The sequence below is a fragment of the Podarcis filfolensis genome, assembly GCF_964270895.1.
Source record: "Podarcis filfolensis genome assembly, chromosome: 11".
Lineage (NCBI taxonomy): Eukaryota > Metazoa > Chordata > Lepidosauria > Squamata > Lacertidae > Podarcis > Podarcis filfolensis.
In genome coordinates this window covers 27,465,861-27,489,537 of record NC_139613.1, presented here as the reverse complement: position 1 = coordinate 27,489,537, position 23,677 = coordinate 27,465,861, and the positions used below count along the sequence as shown (strand labels likewise).

General features: G+C 43.4%; 1 protein-coding gene across 2 annotated transcripts in view; it reads right to left on the bottom strand.

Moving 5' to 3' along the window:
- The window catches only part of LHFPL2 (LHFPL tetraspan subfamily member 2), a 112,126-nt gene extending 90,345 nt beyond the window's left edge, over positions 1-21,781 (bottom strand). The window contains exon 1 of one of the 2 annotated variants that reach the window (XM_083576312.1): positions 19,683-21,781. The gene's annotated coding sequence lies outside the window, so the exon portion shown is untranslated. Of the gene's footprint in view, positions 1-18,883; positions 18,922-19,682 lie in introns of those variants that run through there. The other variant, XM_083576313.1, reaches the window with a different exon arrangement.
- Positions 21,782-23,677: the final 1,896 nt, after the last annotated feature.

The window sequence follows — 23,677 nt, the reverse complement described above, 5'->3', positions numbered from 1 at the left end:
ATCAAGGGAAGTAATAGTGCCACTGTATTCTGCTCTGGTCAGACCTCACCTGGAGTACTGTGTCCAGTTCTGGGCACCACAGTTCAAGAAGGACACTGACAAACTGGAACGTGTCCAGAGGAGGGCAACCAAAATGGTCAAAGGCCTGGAAACGATGCCTTATGAGGAACGGCTAAGGGAGCTGGGCATGTTTAGCCTGGAGAAGAGGAGGTTAAGGGGCGATATGATAGCCATGTTCAAATATATAAAAGGATGTCACTAGAGGAGGGAGAAAGGTTGTTTTCTGCTGCTCCAGAGAAGCGGACACGGAGCAATGGATCCAAACTACAAGAAAGAAGATTCCACCTAAACATTAGGAAGAACTTCCTGACAGTAAGAGCTGTTCAACAGTGGAATTTGCTGCCAAGGAGTGTGGTGGAGTCTCCTTCTTTGGAGGTCTTTAAGCAGAGGCTTGACAACCATATGTCAGGAGTGCTCTGATGGTGTTTCCTGCTTGGCAGGGCGTTGGACTCGATGGCCCTTGTGGTCTCTTCCAACTCTATGATTCTACGTTTTCCACTGGATTATGATAAACATCAGTTTGCCTATAGGAGAAACAGATGATGCCATAGCTACAGCCTTTCACTTTGCAGCAAGTTATCTGGAGAGACTGGGGAATTATGTTAGAATGTTGTTTATTGATTATAGCTCAGCTTTTAATATCATCCTTCCGGACATTCTTATCAAAAAGCTGATGGAACTAGACGTTTCTTCTACCATCTGTGACTGGATTAAAGACTTTCTGAGGGATTGGACACAAACAATGAGGACTGGGCCTATTAAATCTACCTCCCTGAAGCTCAGCACTGGCACCCCACAGGGATGTTTGCTGAGTCCCTACCTGTACTCGTTGTATACATATGGATGTATTTCATCTGATCCATCCATTGCAATTATTAAGTTTGCAGATGATACTACCATAATGGGTCTAATTACATGTGGAAATGAATCAGCGTACAGGGGGGAGGTTCAAAAAGTATCTACATGATGCCTAGAGAATAACTTGCACCTAAATATTAGCAAGACAAATGAGATGGTGTTCGACTTTCAGAGGAAGAGGGGAACTAGCCCCGTTGTATATTGGGGGGGGGGTTGTGTGGAGAGAGTCTCTTCCTTTAAATTCCTGGGAGTTTACCTTACTGAAGACCTCACTTGGAAAAACAATGTAACTCAGGTGGTTAGGAAGGCCCAACAGAGACGCCATTTCTTCAGGGTCTTGTGAAAGAACAATGTTAAACAACAATTGATGACCTCTTTTTACTGGTCCACAATAGAAAGTGTCCTCTCATATTGTATCACAGTGTGGTACATTGGCTTGGGTGTGTGAACACAGCATGGTTTAAATAGTTACTGGCAAATAGTGTAGTGTAGTGGTTTGTTTCATCCCAGCCTCCAACTGGAAGCAAAGAAACTTCTTCACACAATATAGAATTAACTTTAGGAATTAATTCCACAAAATATGGCGATGGCCAGAAGCTTAGATGACTTCAAAAAGCTATTAGACAAAGAATACAGAGCTATCAATTCCTATTAGTTTTGATGGCTATACAGCACATGAATGTTCAGATTGAGTACCACTTGCTGGGTGTAAGGTTGAACAACAGGGTCAGCTTGTAATTGTAACACCCTGGCTTGTGGGTTTCTTAGAAGCATCTGGCTAGCCACTGATAGAAACAAAAAAGTGGACAAGTTGTTATTCTTGGTATGATCCAGTAGAGAGCTCTTTCACAGTTTTTAAAGCAACTGGGATCCGGTGAGTGGTCTAGGAGCATCTGGTAGTTGGAGTTTAGCTGAAGCTAAGCAGGTGTGGACCTGACTGATTTCATGGGAGACCACTAAGAGCCCCATTAACAGCAAAATATTAGTGTAATAAATAATATTTTGTAAAAAGTGATTTAACAATCTAGAAAGCCTAAAATGACATTTACTGCCTTTGCACTTTGCAGTGTATTGGGGGGGGGGGAATCTATCCTGCAGTTTTCACCTCTCCACTTTAAACAGTTGAACAGAAATATGTTGAAAATGTGCTAACCTAAGCCTTGAGACAATGCAGGAGCATGCCAGACTTAAGACCCACTGGGCAGACTTTCCTATCTTGTTTGGCTAATGTTCTCCCATCCCAAACTCTGGACTTCCTGCCCCCATTCAATTGTACAATAAGATTTCCAGTTATAGCCCAGCCAGGTGGCCAGAAGGTCAGATACTTTTGCTCAGCAGCACACCACTGCATAAGATTTCCTCTTGACCTTCCCGTACACTTCTCTTAAGAATCCTGGAACTGAAAGTTGACAAATCCAGACTTGGTGGATCAAAGGAAAGGCAAATTCCGCAGGACAGACCTAGTTTCACAATCTTCCACCTTCTGCCCTGACTGCTAGCTTTTTATCTCTTCTAAAATGTTAACAAAGAGATACAGCCTCTAGTTAACTGAAAGTGTTAGATGGAAGTGGAAAAGAAAGCTTGGTCTCTCAGGTAAAGGTGGATGAAAAATGCTACCACAACAATAAAAAGCAATTTATTTGGAACTTGCAACCAACATACTGATCAAGTCATAAGCCATGAATATAAGGGAAGCCATATCTGTAATAAAATGTTTCATCCAATGCAACTGCCTCAAATTTCTAGGTATCCTAAGCAACACACTGTTTAAGAGTTTCACTGCTTGAATAGGCTTTTCTCTCTGTCTACTGCCATCCAATCAATCAATCAATTGAGATTAATAAAAATACATTTTTAAAAAATCAATCAAAGATTTTATTGATTTACAAAGGTGTGTGCAATGTCTCTCTATCGTATTTTCCCCCCATGTAACAATATTTTTTTTACAAATCGGTTTCATGAATCATCCATGTTGCATCTTCTACTTCAAACAAACCTATTCAATTATCTGTCTCTAAACTTAAAGAGAACAAATACTGGAGATAAACTCAGGCAGAATCAGCTGAGAGTAAGGAAAAATACCAGAGAATGCAATATGCAAAAGAAAAAGATGGATTCATGATATATCCTCTTAGGTTGGCAGGAATACACCAATATATCAGAGCAGAGCATTAGAGAAGAAATTAAGGGGATGAAATCAGCAAGCATGTGCAGTTCTAACATCAGAGAATAGCAGCAGCACCCATGATCATACTGGTATTTATATGCACTATTTACCAAATTAAAGTAACAATAAAACCACATAATAATTTTAGTTTCCTGAAAATGTACCTGACATAAAAAAGAAATGTTTAATCAAGATGACATTAGATAAAAAGGAGTGACAAACGTAGCATCACATTGCATCTTGAGTGAAACTTCGTAGGCATTTAAAATTCAAAACTTATACGAAGTACTCCTGATGAATTCACGCAGCTATAAAAGAGCAAATTTTAACCAAAATTGACATGGTTTAAGAGCAGACTATACATTTTCAAATATTCAATGATACAGTTTGCTAATAAGTACAAAGAAAAATAATTTTAGCAGAATTTAGGAATAAAATCAGATATCTTTAAGCATAGTAGGAATCAGAAAAGGTCCTGTTATTAGAATAAAAAAATCAGGCTCTTCGCAGCATATGTAACCTACAAATGACCGCATTTTAACAGCTCCCTCTCTCAAGAGGACCAGATAAAATCTCTCCATAGCTTCTTAATTGGTAAAATATTTAAACGGTCTGGAAAAAAAGTCACTGGAAACTCTCTGGCATGGAGTTTAATCATTAACATTTGCAGACTCCGGCACTTAATTTTTAAACATTTTGAAGTCAGTGGTGCTTCTTCCTACTGGCAGTTTCTTTTTGAGAAATATTCTACGAAATGCACCAACAACTTCCCCACCCCCACAAAACACACACACACAAATCCGAACTTCAATTCAACTGGGGAGGATGTAATTTGCATTGAGAGATAGATTTTTGATATTTTAGAAGTTCCTTAAGAGGTCAAATGGTGATTGAAATTGTCAACAATGAGGTATGTAGATTCTGCTGACAGTAATCAAGCAATTATCTTCAAAGGGCAGGCTGCATATGAGCTTAGTATTGAACCACCATTACCTATTTTTTTTCTTTGGGTTTGTTTTAAGAGGTATGCCTGACCAAATGGTGAACTTGTGAAGTATTAAGAAAGCAGAAATAATGCAACTGGTGTGAGGAAAGGTGTGGGGTGGTAGCACCAAACTGTCTCCATTTGGTCACTAAGACTCGTTGCTCCACATCTAAGGCATCCATGAGGAGAGGAGACATATTGTGATGCCCCACCAGGACCCAAGCTGAGGCCAATTGCAGTTTGGTTCTTACTTTTCCAGAACTGACACCTTCAGTGACATTCCATTTGGTCATTATAATGATCATACAAGAACTGGTACTTGCATTTGCTTATTTTCCTTTTTCACCTCCTTTCAGATCTATCAAGACAGTAAGCAGAGCAGAGCCTGGGTTGGGAGTAGACCTACAGAGAACTCTGCAGGGAGGGGCTCATTTGCAGCACTTGGCCCCTACCTGGTTCACTTTCCCAGCCGGCAAGAGTGTTTGCCTATAGCGGTCTGATGCAATCCACTGTATTGGTGTGATTGATGCCTGGCCATGTTAACATAAAAATCTAACTTTTTTTTTTTTTACTTTCTAGAATGGGAAAACATATCCACTACCATAGACCTATACTTTTTCCACCCACAGATTATAAGATGGAATAGTACCTTCAAAAACCCAGTACAGTGGTACCTCTGGTTACGAACGCTTCTGATTATGAACACTTCAGGTTACGAGCTCCGCTAACACAGAAGTAGCTGCTCCTGGTTGCGAACTTTGCCCCAGGATGTGAATGGAAATTGCACGCCGGAGACCCCATTAGCGAAAGCGCGCCTCAGGATAAGAACGGTTTCAGCTTAAGAGTGGACCTCCGGAACGAATTAAGTTCGTAACTAGAGGTACCACTGTAATTCCAAATTTTGCTCCTTTAGAGCTAATATTTCTTCATGATTTCCCAATGAGTGGAGAAACAGTATACTTGTTTGATAGGGTGACTTGATGTTTAAAATGCCCTCCACAAAGAAAACACCTCATTTCAGAAAGATCATCATTACGTACAATAAAGCTGAGAATCAAACACAGCAGCTAATGAGCCCAATGAGATTGCTTCTACTGACTCATAATATGTTTTAACTGGTAAACTGAAATATCACAGAGAACAGCGAGCCCGCATTTCTTAAAATGGTATTTGTGAGGAAACATAGCTCAGATTTTTAGTGAAGATGAACAACTAAAGTTTCAAACTGTTAGGATAACAGACTTCTGAGTCAGGGAGCTGTACCAAGAGACATGCATTTCCAGGTCAAAGGATGAGTGAGGGAGCATAAATCTGACATTCGTTTTATTTTGAATTGATGACAGGTATTCATAGATGTCAGTAAACATTAGAACAGAAAAGTTAGAAATTTCTACCCTGAAGTTACCTTGAGTAGATTCATGCTTTCAGAAAGGTATTTTTACATTAAAATGCTTGGACTTGGGAACTAAGAGAAATAAACACTGGTTATTTAATTAAATCCAAGGATGAAATCAGTTAAACAAATTATTTGGAACCACAAAGATGAGCCTGTTGTAGAGAAGGCTTGTATATGTTACAGAGTCTGATATTTTCAACATTTGGTGAATGTCAACCATTATGTCAATATTTACAGTTCTAGACCAATTTTCTAAGTCTCTGAAAACTTGGGGTTATACTAAACTAGTGAATGATGACAGCCACTTGTGTATTCCTGAGAAGTGTGTCATATTCAGACAAATCCAAAATGCAAAACGAAGCAGTGAAGGGTATCTGAGAAGAAGTGCCACAGATATGTGCCGAGGTTTTGGAATGTTTATGAACCATATTCCTCAACCACAGAATCTTCCTTTATGATCTATTATGAGTCATACTCTTTTTACAGATCTATTCATTTTAGACTTGCATATAACATACCCTACATTGCAGAGGGTTGGACTAGATGACATGTGGGATCCCTTCCAACACCACAATTCTATGATTCTATATGGAGACACAGAAATATTGTTTTTCAAAAACTGTCAGCTTGGAAAATGCAGCCTAACATTCTAAAATATTTTAAAGAATATTGGGCAATCTATGTTAAAATCTAGTTTATGAACCACAAAATCTAGTACAATACTGTATTGTAGTTCAACAGCAATGTTTAAAGTGCAGGATAGCACACTCCTTTCGACATCATAGTGATTAATCACATCCAAAGGTGTCTGACAATATAATCTACACATGTCTACTCAGAAATAACTGCCACCAAGTTCAATGAGGTTTACTTCCAAATAAGTGGGAACACAACTGCAGCCTAAAGCAATGATTCTACAGAAGCAGTTGTAACAGATTTGACAAAATCATGCTGAGGCAGATCCCACTACTGTATAACTCTATACTCTAAAACTACCACAGGTTAACTTGTGGGGTTTTGTGTGAGGTAAAACTTTGATATTTGGATACTCAGGCAAAAGTTGAGCAAATACGAAAGATTCATTTGACAGAACAAAGTTGGTAAAACAAATGATGTGTCAAGAGATAGATATTTTAGGAAACAGGTAACTAATTAATAATTATATTAAATCCAGTGGTTGCTACAGGCTTCTAACACGGTAGTAAACACACAGCTTCTTGTAAACTTTAGTTGCTTGTTTAGTTATTACTCTTCAGTTAGATGTTACAGGACTAGTTGGTAAATGCTTAGCTTATTTTGAGTTATTACTTCAGTTTCTTAAACTTAAGTATTAAGCTGTAACACCTCAATAACTAATACTTTGGTTCTCAAACAAGGTGGTACTTTCTGGCAGTTTCCTCACCTTCTAATAGTCACACCCCTGAGGTACTTCTAGCGGTGTAACAGAACCAGGGGATCACCACACCCCCACTAACTGGTTTCAGATTCTTCTCTTGTTAGATCACTGGCTCCTCACAGCTCTGCTTCTCCTTGCTCAAACTCAGCCCTCCAGTTGACCCCTGTTTGAATACTCTCACAAGGCACTACACCATCTTTGCATCCAAGCTCAGAGACTCCTTTCTCTAGCTGCAGATATTTTCCAACTCATTCAGCGCTCTCCCTCCAGCTCTCTCTCAAACCACCTTAAAACCATCTGAATACCCTCTCAGAAACTGCTGCTTTTTATTTTCCCTCCCAAAGTGCTGTCTCCACCCACACACCCTCTAGCTAGCTGTGTTGGTAGCCCATCAGGGAGAGAGGCTCCAGCACATTGGTGGAATTCTGAGGCATTGCATCACTGGACTCTAGTCTAGCTCAGCTGTCCGTCACACATGCACCAACAGAATGGTTCCATTCAAATTCATCCAGCCATCATCATTAGTTTCCAAATACCTTTCCTTATCCATTGTCTCCAGTGAACACTCACTCCCCATTGGATTAATTATGCTTTATGCCCAATTTAACAGGATCGCAGGAAACTAAAGAGCTGGTGGCAAAAGTCAAAACCCAGATTCACTAGGCATGTCACAGCAAGAATGAACTCTAGACACAGAACATTACAGCAACTGGTGCATTTGCAATGTACGTTGAGAGTGGAATGGGATGATTTTTTAACAGGTGAAAGGGAAGCAGTGGTGGCAGTAAAAGAAAAAATTGTAATTAAATGCCCACAAAAAATATCCACACAGGGTACATCTATATATATATATATATATATATATATATATATATATAAGTTATTTATCTTTCACTTGTTTGGTAAACGCTATTGCAGTGTTTTGATGGAATCACTTGTGTGCAAATTAAATAAGTATTCTTACATGTAAATTAAATAAAAAACAAAAAAGTATAGTAGATTAAAAATACAGTAGGAGTTACCTAAATACTTGTAAACTCGGTTATCTGAAATTATAATAAGGATTTTTAACAGCAAAAAATAAAGAAACCCGAGGGAATAATCATATTTTATATATTTCCAGTGCCAAAATATGTGTCCAAGAACTTAATAATTTAAGGGAGCTACTGCCATCTTCAGGAAATTCTATATGAAATTAACAGCATATTATTAACTGTTTAAAATTCTGGATGTAGAATTAGTATATGCTACCATGGGAAAAGTGCAAAATGTTTAAATGTTGTTTTCATTTATTTTGTAGATATCCCAGAACATTGCTTATGAATCATGCTTAAATGGAAGTAAGTAGTTGTCTCACCCACTTTTCATTGTCTTTCACCAGGACAAATTAATGGCTGTGATCACACCCAACCCTCAGGGCATGGTTCATTTAACCCTGTTATGGTTTTGAATATCTGAACCTTCTGTGGCGATCACACAGGGTCCCTGGACATTTCACTGTCTATTGATCCCTGTACCACCACTTTATTTCTCACTGCCACCACCCAGGCCCTACCTGGTACACTATTGAGTCCAGTCAGGGTTAAATTGGAACCTAAACTTCTGTTTATTTATTGCAGTTTAACAAGCTTGTGGTTTCATAAATGGTATCGGTCAATTACATTCATGGGGGGTCTACCCAGACCTATAACTTCCGCTACCTGCTCTCGCTCACCAAACCACCTCTCAGATATTTACTTGTCTTCCTAGCCCCTAACTGTTCCTGAATCAGCTTATTTCGCTACACTAATCCAACCTACCCCCAAACTCTATCCCAATTCACTCCCACTCCACCCAACTCCCAACGAACTCTTCAATGAACTCTCCCCTTTGCCCCTCCCAGAGCTGGTTTTATAATCCCTGACTCCACCCCCCTGGGTCCTGATTGGGTAACCTGTTTAACTATTTCACCTCCAGCACTCTCATATGTTAACGTCACACCTGCCCCAGGCAACTAATCATGTTTATTTTCAGGCAACTAATCACAAATTGAAACTATGGTTTGTTGCTTGCTTACAAATCTTAGCTTGTTTTATAAGTGATACGTCATTATATCCAGTCCCAGAACTCCTGTTTAATTTTGGTTTGTATCAGCACCCCAGCCATTTTATAGCACAGAGGTATAAGACAAAAGCACCTGGAAAATGGAATCATGGCTAAACAACTATTGGTGATGTTTTTCTATAGATGGGAATAATTTCTTCACATTCTGTCTCACAACAGAGGAAAATGTGCTGTTTTCCTCTGCTTTTTAAAATGTTTTTATGTATCCTCTTTCTTTTTCTTATTTAACTTTAACTCACTAATATAAATATCAAAATGTAACAAAAAACAAGAGACTTTCCCCACCACCCAACTCTTCCATGGGAAGGCCTTCTTCTCAAGCTACCTCACTTAGTTTCACAGCTGTTTTATAGGGAGAAGACATTTAAAGGAGCCTCTCTGCTACCTTATGAAAAATTCCGCAGGGTGGAATTTTGAAAGTATAACTAACTTAACTTTCAGCTAGCTACTCTGATTGTTATACTTGCTTACTGACATTTTCTACTTCATATTTAAGTTATTCTCCCTGGTTTACCGTTGGGAAATTTTAACCTGTGAGTGTAAGACACTTCACTTAGCTGTGCAACAATGACTGGGAGAGCTAGCCCTTTGATTCCACAAATTCAACATTTTGGTCAGCAAATAACTTGTTTTTTCAAAAATAAAAATAAAAATTGGAGATTCAGGCAGGAGTCCTGCAGACAGAAAATATTTTATTCCACTGCAGTAGAGGGAAAAGTTTAAGAATTTCTGATCTCAAGACACTGTTGGGTGTGTCTGTGCAGGAGATACAGAGGGAAACTGAAAATCTCTGAAGACAATTCCTCACATTATTTGTACAGTCTGCCAATAATAAGGGAGCTGGTAATACAGTGTGGCAATAACTGTACAGGAATGCTAGAAAAGCCTAAAAGGAAACCACAATCAGATTACCACTGTTCCTCTGCTCATCTGCAAAACTGTTCATAGCTTGTTCAACAAACTATGACTAAACATTAAGTGGAACATGGCAAATGTATGGTCTTATACTACCGTATATCCAGCCTATCTCTGCCCTTTTTCAAGACTCCAAAAGGAGTTTATTGTTTTATAGCTGGGCTTGCATTCACAAATGTCTAGAGTCAGCATTAAATGTAAGCCCTGCCACTTTCCAGTAGGCCCAGATTCACCAGGCATCAAATGACTTTGGGTGATAGACCTGCCCACCTGTCAACAGTTGCCTGTGGTGAGGTGGGCGGGAGTTTTGTTCTGACTAACCAGACAAATGCAGTCCTCCACCCCTGCTCTACAAAGAAGAACGTGCATGCAAATAATATGCAACAGCATTCCATTGTCTCCCTTGCCTGGAAGAGTAGGTGTGGCGCAGGCAAACCAGGACTGCTCATCTGAAAGACTGACCATGGCTTGTTCAACAAACAATGGTTAAAAGAAACTTTGCAACCTTCTTAACTTCCCCCTTGAAACTCAGCTATGCTCTTCATGAAAAACAGAATAAATAGTAAGAGGGGGGTTGTTTTGGGTAAGTAGTAAGCCTTCAATAAGAGAGAAAATCAAAGATGCAATCAGATCAGGATGACAATGATCATGGCTCAACACAATACTATTTTCATGATCTAATTTGGCTGTCTTTGGGATTTCTAAAAAGAAAACATTGTAATTTTCAGCAGACATTGACTAACAGGAGCTTAAAACTACAAAGAAAACAAATTGAAGGCTTTTGGCTCAGTAAATCCGAAAATGTGTGTATATCTCTGAGTAAATCACTAGCTCTTCAGAGGCATCTTTGCAATTTCTGCAACTTAGATATACAAAAAGAAAAGGCATTTCTTCAGCACAATGTATTGCATCAACTTGCATTGATCAACAGGAAGTTAGCACTTGTTCTAACTTGGAACTCACAAAAGCTCTGAATTCTCTTCTGAAGAAATTATACAAGAATTCACTTTTTCAGTAACAGAAGGTTTCTAGATAATTCCACATGGTGAATCTGTATTGCAGTTTTATGAAACATAATTCAACCTATAATGCACATCACCTGTAAAAGTGCTTGACCCAGCCCTCCAATATGAGCAGAACCACCATAACAATGCGCCTCTGTTCTCAATAACCCACAGAGCATGACAATCAATGGTATCAAAATAATCTAAGTCTCATTCCTCTTGCCCCTCTTCATGAAAAAAGGTAAGCAATCAACGCATCCAATATTGTTTTAGTGTTAAACCCTAGCCTGGAGCCAGACTGAAATGGGTACAGACAATCAATTCTCAAGGTATTCATCCCAAAAGGTGTATTTGCAACTAGGTAACAGTTGTTGCATTCTACAGAGTCAAGTGAGTGTTTCTTCAGGATTGGGCTCACCACTGCCTCATTCAGAATGGCCTGAACCATTTTCTCTCTTAAAGAGGCATTGGTCACATCCTGGACTTACCTAATTATTTCACTTCGGCTTGACAAAAGTTGCCAAGATAGGAAAGGCTCAAGAATACTGGTGGTAAGCTGAACCTCTCCAAACACATCCACATTCTCAGGCTGAAATTAATTCCATCTAGCATAAACTGTTCCCAGCTAACCAGGCTAGATTATTCTCTCCAGAGGAGCTGTAACAATGATGGATTCATCTTCACAATGGAGCAACTAGAAGACCACAGTTTTCTGGCCAGGTATAACTTATCAAATCAAATCCCTTTATTGGCATCACAGTATAAAACTTTTCAGGTCACTGGGATAATTAAAAGGACAAGAGTGAAGCTGTTGAGGATCATATGGTCACACTGTGATTGTGTGCACTTAGATATTCTGCTTCGCCCTGTTAGTTCCCTGAAAGGATGGTTTGTTGGGAACCTTTTTGGGTAAAATTGTGGCTAATAAGGAGGCTTCTAAAGCAGTGATATCTTTGTCCTGAACTGCCAGGAGAAACCTCATTTGACATCTTCTCAGAGTTCTAGGCCAGAGGTCCAACATTTTGCTCAGCATCAGTTGGTGAGGTATAGTGTGTATAGAGCCATCTAAGAGAATGTGGTCCATTGAATCAGGTACTTCTTGGTTGCAGGCAGACAGACAGGCTTGATGTGAGGTATATGAGAATCTACCTTTGGTCACTGCAGAAGGGAAAGCATTTACCGTATTTTTCGCACCATAGGATGCACTTTTCCCCTCCTAAAAAGCAAGGGAAAATGTGTGTGCGTCCTATGGAGCGAATGCAGGGGGGAGGCAGGCGGGAAAAGCCCCCAAGAGCTGCACACAAGCTCCGTGCGCTCTTGCGGGCTTTTCCACAGGAGGGAGAAGAGACTAACTGGCCGCATCAGTCCCTTCTCCCACCTCCCAGAAAAGCCAGGAGAAGCCGCGATCTCTTTAAAGGAGTTGCGCGGCTTCTGCCGGTTTTGCGGGAGGTGGGTGAATCCCCCCACCTCCCAGTAAAGCCAGGAAAGCCCTGAGCAGCGTCTACCGGCAAGGAGAGGCTGCACGGGGCTATGGATTCTTTAGCCCCACGCAGCCTCTCCTGGGAGGGAGAGGCTGCACGGGGCTAAAGGGGAAGCCAAAACAGCGAGCGGGATCCATCCCGCTTGCTGCTTTGGCTTGCTCTATAGCTGTGTGCAACCCCTCCGGCAAGGAGAGGCTGCATGGGGCTATGGAGTCTTTAGCCCCACGCAGCCTCTCCCGGGAGGGAGAGGCTGCACGGGGCTAAAGGGGAAGCCAAAACAGCAAGCGGGATCCATCCTGCTCGCTGCCTTGGCTTGTGCCATAGCCGCGCGCAACCCCTCCGGCAGGGAGAGGTTGTGCGCAGCCTGTACGCTGCTCTTTGGGGCTGGGGGGGGGGGAAATTTTTTCCTTGATTTCCCCCCCTAAAAACTGGGTGCGCCCTATGGTCCAGTGCGCCCTGTGGTGCGAAAAATACGGTAATCTCGCGAGCATAAAGGTTCTTCAGTGGGAAGACAGTAGTAGATCCTTTAGATATTTGGCACAGATTATGTAGGGTGTTGTAATAACTAAGGCCTCAGGAGAACAGGATCTCAGAGTATGAGGTAACAAGCGCAGTCTTTCGCGGTCGTAGAACCACTGCTTGTAATGAACTCATTCTGGGACTATAACAAAATTTTGGTCATTGGACCTATCTTGAAGGAATTGCATTTTCTCAGTTATGTATGAAGACTATGCTTGTTCCTAAAGATGGTCATTCTGAACATTGGCTGTACAACTGCAACAGTTCGCTGGTGGCTGCATCCCATGCTTCCCCTTACCTTGTTCCTTAGGCTTGGAGCTGCTTAGATCTGTTTTCTGCATAGAAACAATCTTAAGTGCCATGAAAATGAAACATGGGGAAGTACATCACATAGCTTTTTCCAAGCGCCAAACATGTAGATCAAAGCTCTAGAAGTGGATCCAGATGTCATGGATCTTCTTTCAACAATGTTATAGTGTCTAAAAATGCTTTCAGTCAGGCTGGCAGATTGCCTGTGTAACTTCCACAGAGCTCTTGGTAGCCATATCCCAAGCTTTCTATTGATGCTCCAGTCTTGGTTTTGGCTAGTAATTTTGTTCTGTAATTGGGGAGCATAGAACCAGGGTAGAAGAACACTGTGATATGTTCAGGTGCTGAAATTTGGCATGTACGCTATCCTGGCACCAATTGCCCTGGCTGGGTTCAGAATTTCTCACTAAATGCTACCAACAGGACTTATGTGGATCTGACCTAGACCGTATCCATGCCACAAGCATTAGTTTCTTCATTCTCAAGGGCTTGAAAAGCTTGGTTCCCAAGGGATACCATGGTGCAGATGCAAGCTCCAAATCTGCCAGTGAATTAGCTACTTACAGCTACACGGAGAACGTTCATGTCTTCTAGAAACAAATGAGATTCAGTTTCTTGCCACCAGGTTTTATTGGCTACCAAGAACATTAACTCTTGACTGATTGCACTTCTTATGTATATTAGATGGTTGCCTTATCTGTGCAACAGTGCACAGGAAAGTACATTGCTTTGGTATCACTTTTTTATTGTGTTCAAGTTCTGGCTTTTTCTTTGCATTTCTTTTATTCCTGAGTCCTGTCTTGGTTTCCAACAAATCTTCACATGTGTTTCTTCAACCGATGAATCTCTTTCTAAGTTAACCACTACCTTGATCCAAACTCCATGTCCTTTTTTGGGCCTCATGTTTGCAGACATTCCTCTCCACCTGTTTTTATTTATTTACATTTACACTCTGCCTTTCTTCCGTCATGGAAGCAAGGTGGTGTACGTGTGGTTCTCCAATTGTCACCCACTCAAGCAATGACTACACCCCAAGCTGCTTAGCTTCAGCAAGGTAGTGACTCCATGTGCCTTCAAACCACGTCCTAGGACCTGGATGTGAATGTCAGTCCCTGCCAGTGGTTTCTGCATCTGTTGTGTTCAAAATGTTCTAGAGTCTTTGACTATCAGAATCGCTACAAGTCTCAATAAAGCAAGCGCCAAGCAGGTTCCAGCCATTCATCACAAACACTCTATTTTGTGTAACTGTGTCAAGAAAGTAATGAGAATTTGGCACAAGAATAAAGCAGTACACCCTTCAAGAGACCCAAAAAGGATAAAAGAAAGTAAATACAGGGTCAATAATATCTCACACTTATCTCCACCTTCTGGCCATATGCAACTGGAGGAAGACACAGATAATAAAAGCATGTGTTTTACAATTCACTTCCCCATAAAACTGAGAGGCTGTTTTCCCCTGCTTGCTCTTCCAAAAGCCTCTTGGTTTGTTTTTAGATAGGACTGACATACCAAGTCTTATATGCTAATGAATTAATGAATTAACGAAAAGGAAAATTCACATGCACTCAGTGATACTGCAAGAAGTGGCACGGCTGTTAAGGAATAGGTCACCCACAGCTGTCTACTTAAGGCTGAATGAAATCAGTTCTGTTAATTTACAGAAGGCAAGGCTATGATAACATTAAGGCATATTCACCAGATCAACATACAAAGTAACCATTTCAGCTACATTTCAGGCTAGGAAAAAGTTTTCACTACACCTGTCCTAAAAACTGGGATAAACTGCAGTAAACTTCCGAATGGGCCATTTTTGTGAAGATGTTACAATATAATTGCTGTTGAAAGTCAAAATTAAAGTTAAAATGAACTATACTTATTTGAGCCTCATCAATGTTAAAGGTGTAACTTACACCTGTAATTCATTCCTGGGACATTTTGTGCTGTGAAATGAAAAGACAAACGGAGTAAATATGAAAGAAGTGTTCAATAAATATACATCTTCCTCTATATACATATTACCTCCTGTGTTGTAGCTGGAATTTCACATATCAATGAATATTAATAATGCTGTGAATGTTAATAATTAATGTTTGTAATGCTACACACAGTCGCCCTTCAACTGAACTTTGAAAAAGTTTTCCTGTTTTTCTGGATTTATCTCCAACAGTGACAAAGGATTACTAGAAATCACGGCACTTCCTACCAAACAAAGATTATATCCTCATGGGAAGCTATTCTGCTCTTGAAGCATTTTTGTGCCTAGTGAAAATTGTGACATCACACCTTGAAGGCAGGCAGAGATGAAATATGCAGGGGAAACGAATGCCCTAATTGTGACTTGGGTCATTGCATTAAGTTGGTTCATAATCCTCATGGATGTGTGTATGTCACAGTTCCTACTAGCAGGGCTTTTTTTCCACCAGAACTTACCCAAACTCAGTTACAGCACCTCTCAGGTGGGCGCCATTACCATTATATGAGAACAAGGGAGGTGTTTATGGTGGGTTCCAGCATCTCTTTTTCTAGAAAAATAGCACTATTTACTAATACAGAATAGGGAGTGCCCCATCCACTTTTGACTGAGGTCCCATCCAAGGCTGGCACCAAGCAAATGGTGAGAAGTCACCTCCTTCCAGTCCCATCTATCCCTGTTACCTACAAGTTTGAAGCCCCACCACCATCAATATTACTCCTAAGAAAATGGAAGAAAATGAAAATGACTATCCCTACTTTAACTCATGGCACTATAAAAACATGAATGAAAAGAGTGCAGGCAAATGCCTATTAAAATCTCAGAAGCCAGAGAGGGTGACTTCAGGGGTGGAAGAAGGGGGTGCGGTGGGTGTCGACCACCCTGGGTGTCACCACTGAGGGGGGCGGCAAAATGCCGGGCGGCACTCAATGCAGGGCCTGCAGCGCACCTGAGCCACTCATCTCTCCTGGGAGAGACGCGGTGGTTTGGGTGTGTTCAGGCTCTGTGCTGCCCAAACAGTCCACCCTCTGCCTCCCCTCCAGCTGTAGGGCGGCTGAGTGGGAGGAGGCAGGCAGACTCCGGAGGCCCCACTGTGCACCCCGCTCTCACCCCTATGGGCGGCTCCTCCGCCGCTGGGTGACAAACAGTAGTTGTGAATATCACTTTAGAGTGCTACATTGACCACCCACATTGAGCAAAATCAAAACAAATTGTGCAAAATGGCAAATGCTGGAGAATTATGCAAAATAAGAAAAATGTGTACATTTCCCCAATGTTTATCATTTAAAAGGACACAGTAGGTAGGTAGGTAGGTAGATTATTACTTTGGCATCAGTGCACAACATTTATGCCTTACTGTGCAGACTCACAAGGTGCTAGCAGAAGAGTAGCTCAAAGCTTGTGTGCCTTGTGAGGATCAGGTGTTTTTTCATGCAAATTGAAAAGAGGAACTGCGCAGGTAGAAAGAGCAGCCAAGAATGCTACCACTTCCCATAGTCTGGTACAAACCACAGAATTCCATTCCAAAATAAAAATAAGGCAAAAAGCAGGATGGCTTGTCTATTGGCCCTTTTTTTAAATCACAGGAGCACATAGCCACAAGGGAACCAGAACAGAACCTGTGTTTTCATTATAGCAAAGGGAATTTCATCAGACTTTTAACATCTCTGCAAAACAAATTACACCTACCAAATCCCCTCTTATGGACATATGCTATACTGGAGCTCTGTCCTCCTTTACGTGTATTCAACCTGTGGAACTCTTCAGTTCAGAAGACAGTTTCAACGTTTGTAAAAGGGGATTTCCCCACTAGTGTGTGCATGTAAATGAGAGGTAGCAAACATGGTGCCCTCCAGATGTTGATGGACTACAACCAGGGTCAGCCAAAGACATTCTGACACCTGAGGCGGACTGCAAAATGGTGTCAAGGAAGAAGGGATGAGGAAAGATCTATGTCAGGAACAAGGGGGTGGGGAAGAGTGTTTGTACCGGGAACTGTTGCCCTCGTAGATCCTGCCATCTGAGGCAGTTGCCTCACCTTGACTCATGGGTGGGCTGGCCCTGACTACAATGCTCATCAACCACAGCCAACATGGTCAGCGGTGATGGGAGCTGTGGTCTAGCAACATCTGGAGAACACTACAGTGGCTACCCCTGATGCAGATGTGCAAACATACACAAGCACATAATAGTAGTGTTTACAGTCCATTCTGCACACACATACAAAGATATGGAGTAAATTTGCTTACTCCTCCTCCTGACCCAATCAGCGAGTAACACAAACATTAGTTGAAAAGCATCTTGAGAAGTTGCCAACTCCCTGGCAACTTTCCTAAGTAGGTATAAGAGCTATGACATTAGATCAATGTTGATGCTTATAAGAGAACACATTAATGCCAATGTTTTACTTGATATTAGTCCAATTTCCTCCACTGGGGATTAAAATGTATGCTATGTCAAACAGCTCTTCCTAAAATTTCTCTGTGCAACAATGTTATTTATTCTACCCTTTTCCTTCCCAACACTATTAGCCTGTTAAAAAAGTCTACAAAACAAAAACAGCCGCAGTAATAATAAGCAATAAAAAGTTACTAATAAGCATTGTCCATCACTACGTTTCTTAAAGTGATTAGATTTCATGTTTGTTTGTTTGTTTTTAACTCCAAATAACAACAGGCCACTTTAATAAAATCCACAATAAACCAGGTGTACTCCATTCAATGCATGTTGCTTTGGTACACAAAAGTTGAATGCAGAGCCAATGAGCAGGTGAAGGACTGCATCCTTCCCATGGCATTGGATTGCAATCAAACCCACACTTAAGCCTGCAACCCAATGCACTTACTCCCAAGTAAGAGTGCATTGCATTGCTTACTTAGTGTGCATTAGACTGCATCCTTCATACGGCACTGGCTTGCAGTTCAGTCTTAATTTGACAGGACTTACTTTTGAGTAAGCACGCACTGACTCAGAATTCAAAAGAAAAATAAAACTGCAGAAGATGGAACAGATAAAAGTATTGCTCGTTTTGCAGTTCTCTGATTTGTCTTGTGTACTACACTGCTTTACTAGAACCAGGTTTCTAAGCCAACACTCTTCCTGAAATAATTACACATTTTATTATGCTTCTATGCAAATAGTTACTGCACTTTCCTTACACTAGTAAAAACTATACCACAAAACAGAAAACAGGAGATTGGTGGGAAGCAACGAATCCAAATGTTAATAATGTAATTCAAGAGGCTCCATACCTTCATGCAAGCAAGCTAAATTAGTGGAACCACCATCTGACCTGTGTTTGTTTTGCACGTCGCCATCATAACAGTTCCCATAAAAATGCAACAGGAACAAGAAAATCAGTTTGGAGAAGCACAGCTCCTTGTAAAAATCCCCCCTCCCATTATGATGTATGCAGGCAAGAGAGAGCCGAAAAGAATGCAAGAGTTCTCTCGCACACACATAGGGTGATCAGTATTGCAGAAAGCGCTTCACTCCCAACAAGGGGTGCATGTGAGAAAAGCTAACGGCTCCCTCCCAGCGACCCAACCATTAAGGGTCTCTGGAACGAACAATGCGTTCACTCCGGCTTTCATTTTCCACATTGGAAAGCCACAGCAGGCGGCAGAGCAATAAAACGACTGGCAGATTTATCTGCCTGCTTGGTCGGCTGCGGAGACAGATGGGAGGGAAAAGGGCTTCGGCGGCAGCAGCAACTAACCCGGAGTGTTACAGGGCAGTCAGGGCGCAGTCTCGAGGTTTGCAGCTCAGCTACAAGGCCGTAGATGTAGCATCTGCAAAGTTGTGTGCTCTCCGGGTTCTGCTTCCCCAGGAGTGATCGTACCAGCTCCAGCGCTAGAGGCTAAAGTGGATTTGGCGCTGTGTGTGTTTAGACGCGCACGTTCCCCTCGTGGTAGGACAGAAACCCTTTTGATCGCCCGCTGCTAAACCTGTTTGTGGGATCCCAGCGTTTCCCTGCAGCTGTTTCCAGGACGCTCCTCCAGCAGATCCTCGCTGCCTTTTTTTCTCCCACACCCACACGGCCAGTCACCGAAATAACCCGGAAGGCTGCAGGGATTTTGAACGAACAAACTGGAAGTTTCAAGACTGCCAGCCGAAGCGTACTTACTTTAAAGCAAAACCCACCGAAGTCACTGGAATGAACTCCCCCAGTTTTGTTTCGTAGAAGAGCAGAGGGTCGTTCTCGCCTGAGCCACTGGCCAGCAAGGCGCGCGCGAACACGCCAAGGCACACACTTTTCCACACTCCGTTTTCAGGCACGTAGGAAGAGCGGAGCTTGGCCCCCCCCCACTGGCGAGACACGGTCGTCGTGACCCCCCCCCCCGGCCCCTTTATTTTCTTCACATCCAAAGTTGATAAGCACATGGAGGGAAGTTTGCTCCGCAAAAGCCGCCACCATTCCCAGCGCCTCCCTGGCCGGCCAGCCTCTCTCCCTCTCTCCCCGCGCAAATCCAATGAATGGAAAGGAAATCCCCTCACGGTCTTCCCCTCGAACTTACCCGACGTCCAAGGGTGCAACTTCGCCGCAGCCGCCTCGCGGGTTTCCCCCGGCTGGTAAATCCCCGGTGCCCGGCAGGAAGCGGCCGTGAGCGCGCTCGCGCTTGGCGTCTCCGCCACCTCAGCCTCTCTCCGGCCACCTCAGCGCGGGCGTCCCCCTCCGTCCTCCCTCCCCTCCGCAGGCCTCAGCGCGGCCAGTCCAGGAGGAGCGGAGGGACCTCGCCTGCTCGGCAGCTTCCCGCGGGAGGGAAGAAGGAGCGGTGTGGAGCGAGGCTGCCTCCTCGCTCGGTCCTGCCCTGGACCAGCCCACTCGACACGGCCGTCCCCCACCAACGTCTGCCTTCCTCTTCTCTCTCCTCCCAAAGCCGATGGATTAAAAGGGGGGACGAGGCCGGCGGCGGCGGCGGAAGGGAGAGTGTTGGAGAGCGATTGGGGCGCCCTGAGGAGAAGCCGCCAGCGATTGCGAGACGAGGACTGTCCCTCACCAAAGGGGAAAGGAGGGAGGTCTGGGAGGGAAGGGCGGGGTGCGGGGCCCAAGTCAACGTACGAGGAGGGGGGTATGGGGTCGAGGGACAAAAAGGAGGAGCACACGGGGAACAAGTGTCAAGGTAGTTTTCCTCTGTTGGATGGGAATATTATATTCATGTACACGCATTCACACACTTTGGCGCACATCAAGAGAGCCGGCAAGAATTGCGAAGCTCGAAGAAGACCCAAGGGGATAGAGGTGGGGGCGCCCCATGACTTCTTGTCGTGGGGTCAGGGAGCGAGGTTCCTGAGGTAAAATGTGAGGCTTCGTGAGGGGGGGGGAGTGGGCGCAAGTTTGAAATCTGATGGGTGATAGGCGCAGCTTCCCTTCTCCCCGAGACATGGAAGTGTTCCTTTCATCTTTACGTTGTAAAAAAGGAAAACGAGGATGGAAAACCTTTCAAGGGAAAAATATACACATGCCTGCTGTCTGTACAGATGTGTGTGTGTGTGTGTGTGGTGCACAGTAAGAGGCAAAAACGATAGGATTGCGTGAGGTAATGGGGAAGGTACTCTTTCTGAGGGAGATTTCTTCAGGTGGTGTAAAAAGATCAGGGGGCAGGATAAGGGCAGATGTCAGGCATCGAGGTCCCTGCGGGAATACACGTGTGAAATGCCTTCCCACGTGAAAGCGGAACAGCGCATCCGAGGAGAGACCGCGCCAGGCTCCTGACTCGGAGCGGCGAAGCGCAGGGTTTGGTCAGCAGCGAGGCTGCCCCGCGCTGCGAGCCAAGGCAGAGCGTCCCAAGAGGCGGGGGACGAGGTCAGCGGCTGTGTGTGTTGATAGGAGGGAGGCCCCACGGCTCCCAGCAGCGGGCGGGGCGGAGTGAGCGTGGCAGACACAATAAAGGGTTCATGCATGGAGCAAGGCTGGGGCGGGCGGGAGGAAGAAAGGCCCGCGTGCCGCGGGGGATACGGAACTCCCCGTCTCTGCTGCTCATTACGAGCGTGTTGGGAGGGAGGGAGGGACGGAGAGGGGACAGCAAGGCCGACGAAGCAAACGGTCGCGGCGAAGCTGGCCTCGGGGGAAACCCAGCACTGGGCAGGAGAAGAGGCTGCTGCGGGAGGCGAGGGAGTTCCCGCCAAGCCCAGCTACTTTTTGGCGCGCGCTCTCTCTCTCTCTTTCGCTCTCCCTCCCTGCTCGATGTGTGTGAGTGAGACGTTAATGGTACTACTAGCTTGGTGCCTCCCTGCCGAAGACGCTGCCAAAAGCACCAAACGGAAACCGAGTGCAGTGCTGAGCAGCAGTCGTGTCCCTGGGATAGCAAGGGAATTATTGGACACCCTCCTTGCCTGTCTCAGAGGGAAAGGAAAACAGCAAGCAAAGCATGAGACTGTGCCTCAGAGGAAGAGGAAAAATATAACACAGCACTGTGTTCAGTGTGTGTGTGTGTGTATGTGTATACATTGTGCACTATGATCCTGTTGGTGGTTTGATGTTGTGCCCTGATAAGTCTCAGTATTTTATGGGTTATTAAAAAAAAGACACCTGTTGAGCGAATAAATTGAAACTTGCCATACATAAGCCACCCAATGAGGCCTACAAATGTGGCAGAACTGGTCCTATATTTTATTTATGTAAGAATTTACATACTGCTTGATTGTAAAACACACAAACACAAAATTCTAAGCAGTTTACAACTATTCTAAGTGATTTAAAACAATAAACATTGCCTATAACAGTGCCACAGCACTGTGCTGGAAATGGACACATTTACTTTTTTCATCAGTTTTGAAAAAGAGTATCATATATTTCTTTCCAATTTCAGTGAAAACTGATGTATAGTGGTACCTTGAGTTACAGTGGCTTCAGGTTACAAACGCTTCAGGTTACAGATTCCACTAACCCAGAAATAGTACCTCGGGTTAAGAACTTTGCTTCAGGATGAGAACAGAAATCGCGGCAGCAGCGGGAGGCCCCATTAGCTAAAGTGGTACCTCAGGTTAAGAACAGTGTCAGGTTAAGAACGGACCTCCAGAAGGAATTAAGTTCTTAACCCGAGGTACCGCTGTAGTTTATTTGGACTTATTTAGAAACCAAATCTTTCATTGGTTTGGTGAAGTTTTGAGTGGCCATTCAAAAGTCATTAAGGTTTCCCTGTCCCTTTAAAATCTATGGCTGCAACTATTAGCAAAATAAGGCAGTGCATGCACAGTTTAATTTTTGAACTGAGAATTTTGCCAGCACACTAGTGTTTACAGAGGGAGCTGCCAAGCGGATGCTCTGTGCAATGTTCATATGGGATATAACAGTGTGATGCAGTTTCTAGTTAAGGGGTCACCAGTTTTGGGGAGCCTCACGATATCTTTCTTTGGGGCTCTGGATTACCCGAGAAACTACTGAGAGTTGAGGATGGGGTGGTGCAGCTGTCCTCCGAACAGAGGCATTGCAGCCGCTTACCTAGAAGGTGTCAGGGTGGGGCCATAGCTGTCAAGTGTCCCTTATTTGAAGGGACAGTCCCTTATTCCAGTGCCATGTCCCGCTGCTGTCCCTTATTGATGGATGTCCCTTAAATGTCCCTTAAATTATGTCCCTTAAATTTCAAAGGAAGTAGCTCCTCTCCCTCCCTCCCTGCAGGCCAGGTAGGAGGGAGGCTCCAACTGTGTTGCTTGGCTGTGTTGCTCACCCAATAAGAAGTCTAAGAACGACTGGGGGGTGGAGCTTGCATGCCGTGTGTGTGGCTAGTTAATGCAAGCTGAGGGGTTTTTTGAATGCTGGACGCCATTTTGTTGCATGTGCTGCTGCAAATTTTGCAGTGCAAAGCCAGGCCAGGAAGCCATCTTAAGTTGAGGCTGCATAGGCCTTGTGGTGCATGTGATTCAGATTCTATTCAGTTGAACCTCTGGTTACAAAGTTGGTTGGACAGTGTTCTCGAAGCTACCCAGCATGAGTTTGACCAGACTGCAGGAGGACAGGAAGACTGGAGTGCCTGGAACAGGTGAGGCTGCAGGTGCCTTATTTTGGCTGCTGGTCCCTTATTTTCAAGGCTGCTGGTCCCTTATTTTCAAATCTGTAAGTTGACAGCTATGGGTGGGGCAGATTGGTTCAGTGTTTTTAACTTATTTTTCAAAACAAGTTAAGAATGCACTGCCTGTGAGCACCAACAGCAATATTAATTTAAAGCAGTTAAAAACATATTCTGGGAAAGTTAGAGAAATGTATAAAATGGATCCATTAATCTGAAATAAGTTACTTCGTATTCTAAGTATGGGTGCAATCCTATCCTGAAGATTCATAGGCTGTCACTGCAGTGGCAGAGAGGAGCCAATATTCATGGAATTACAGTAGTACCTCGGGTTACAGATGCTTCAGGTTACAGACGCTTCAGGTTACAGATGCTTCAGGTTACAGACTCCGCTAACCCAGAAATAGTACCTCAGGTTAAGAACTTTGCTACAGGATGAGAACAGAAATTGCGCAGCAGCGATGCGGCGGCAGTGGGAGGCCCCATTAGCTAAAGTGGTGCTT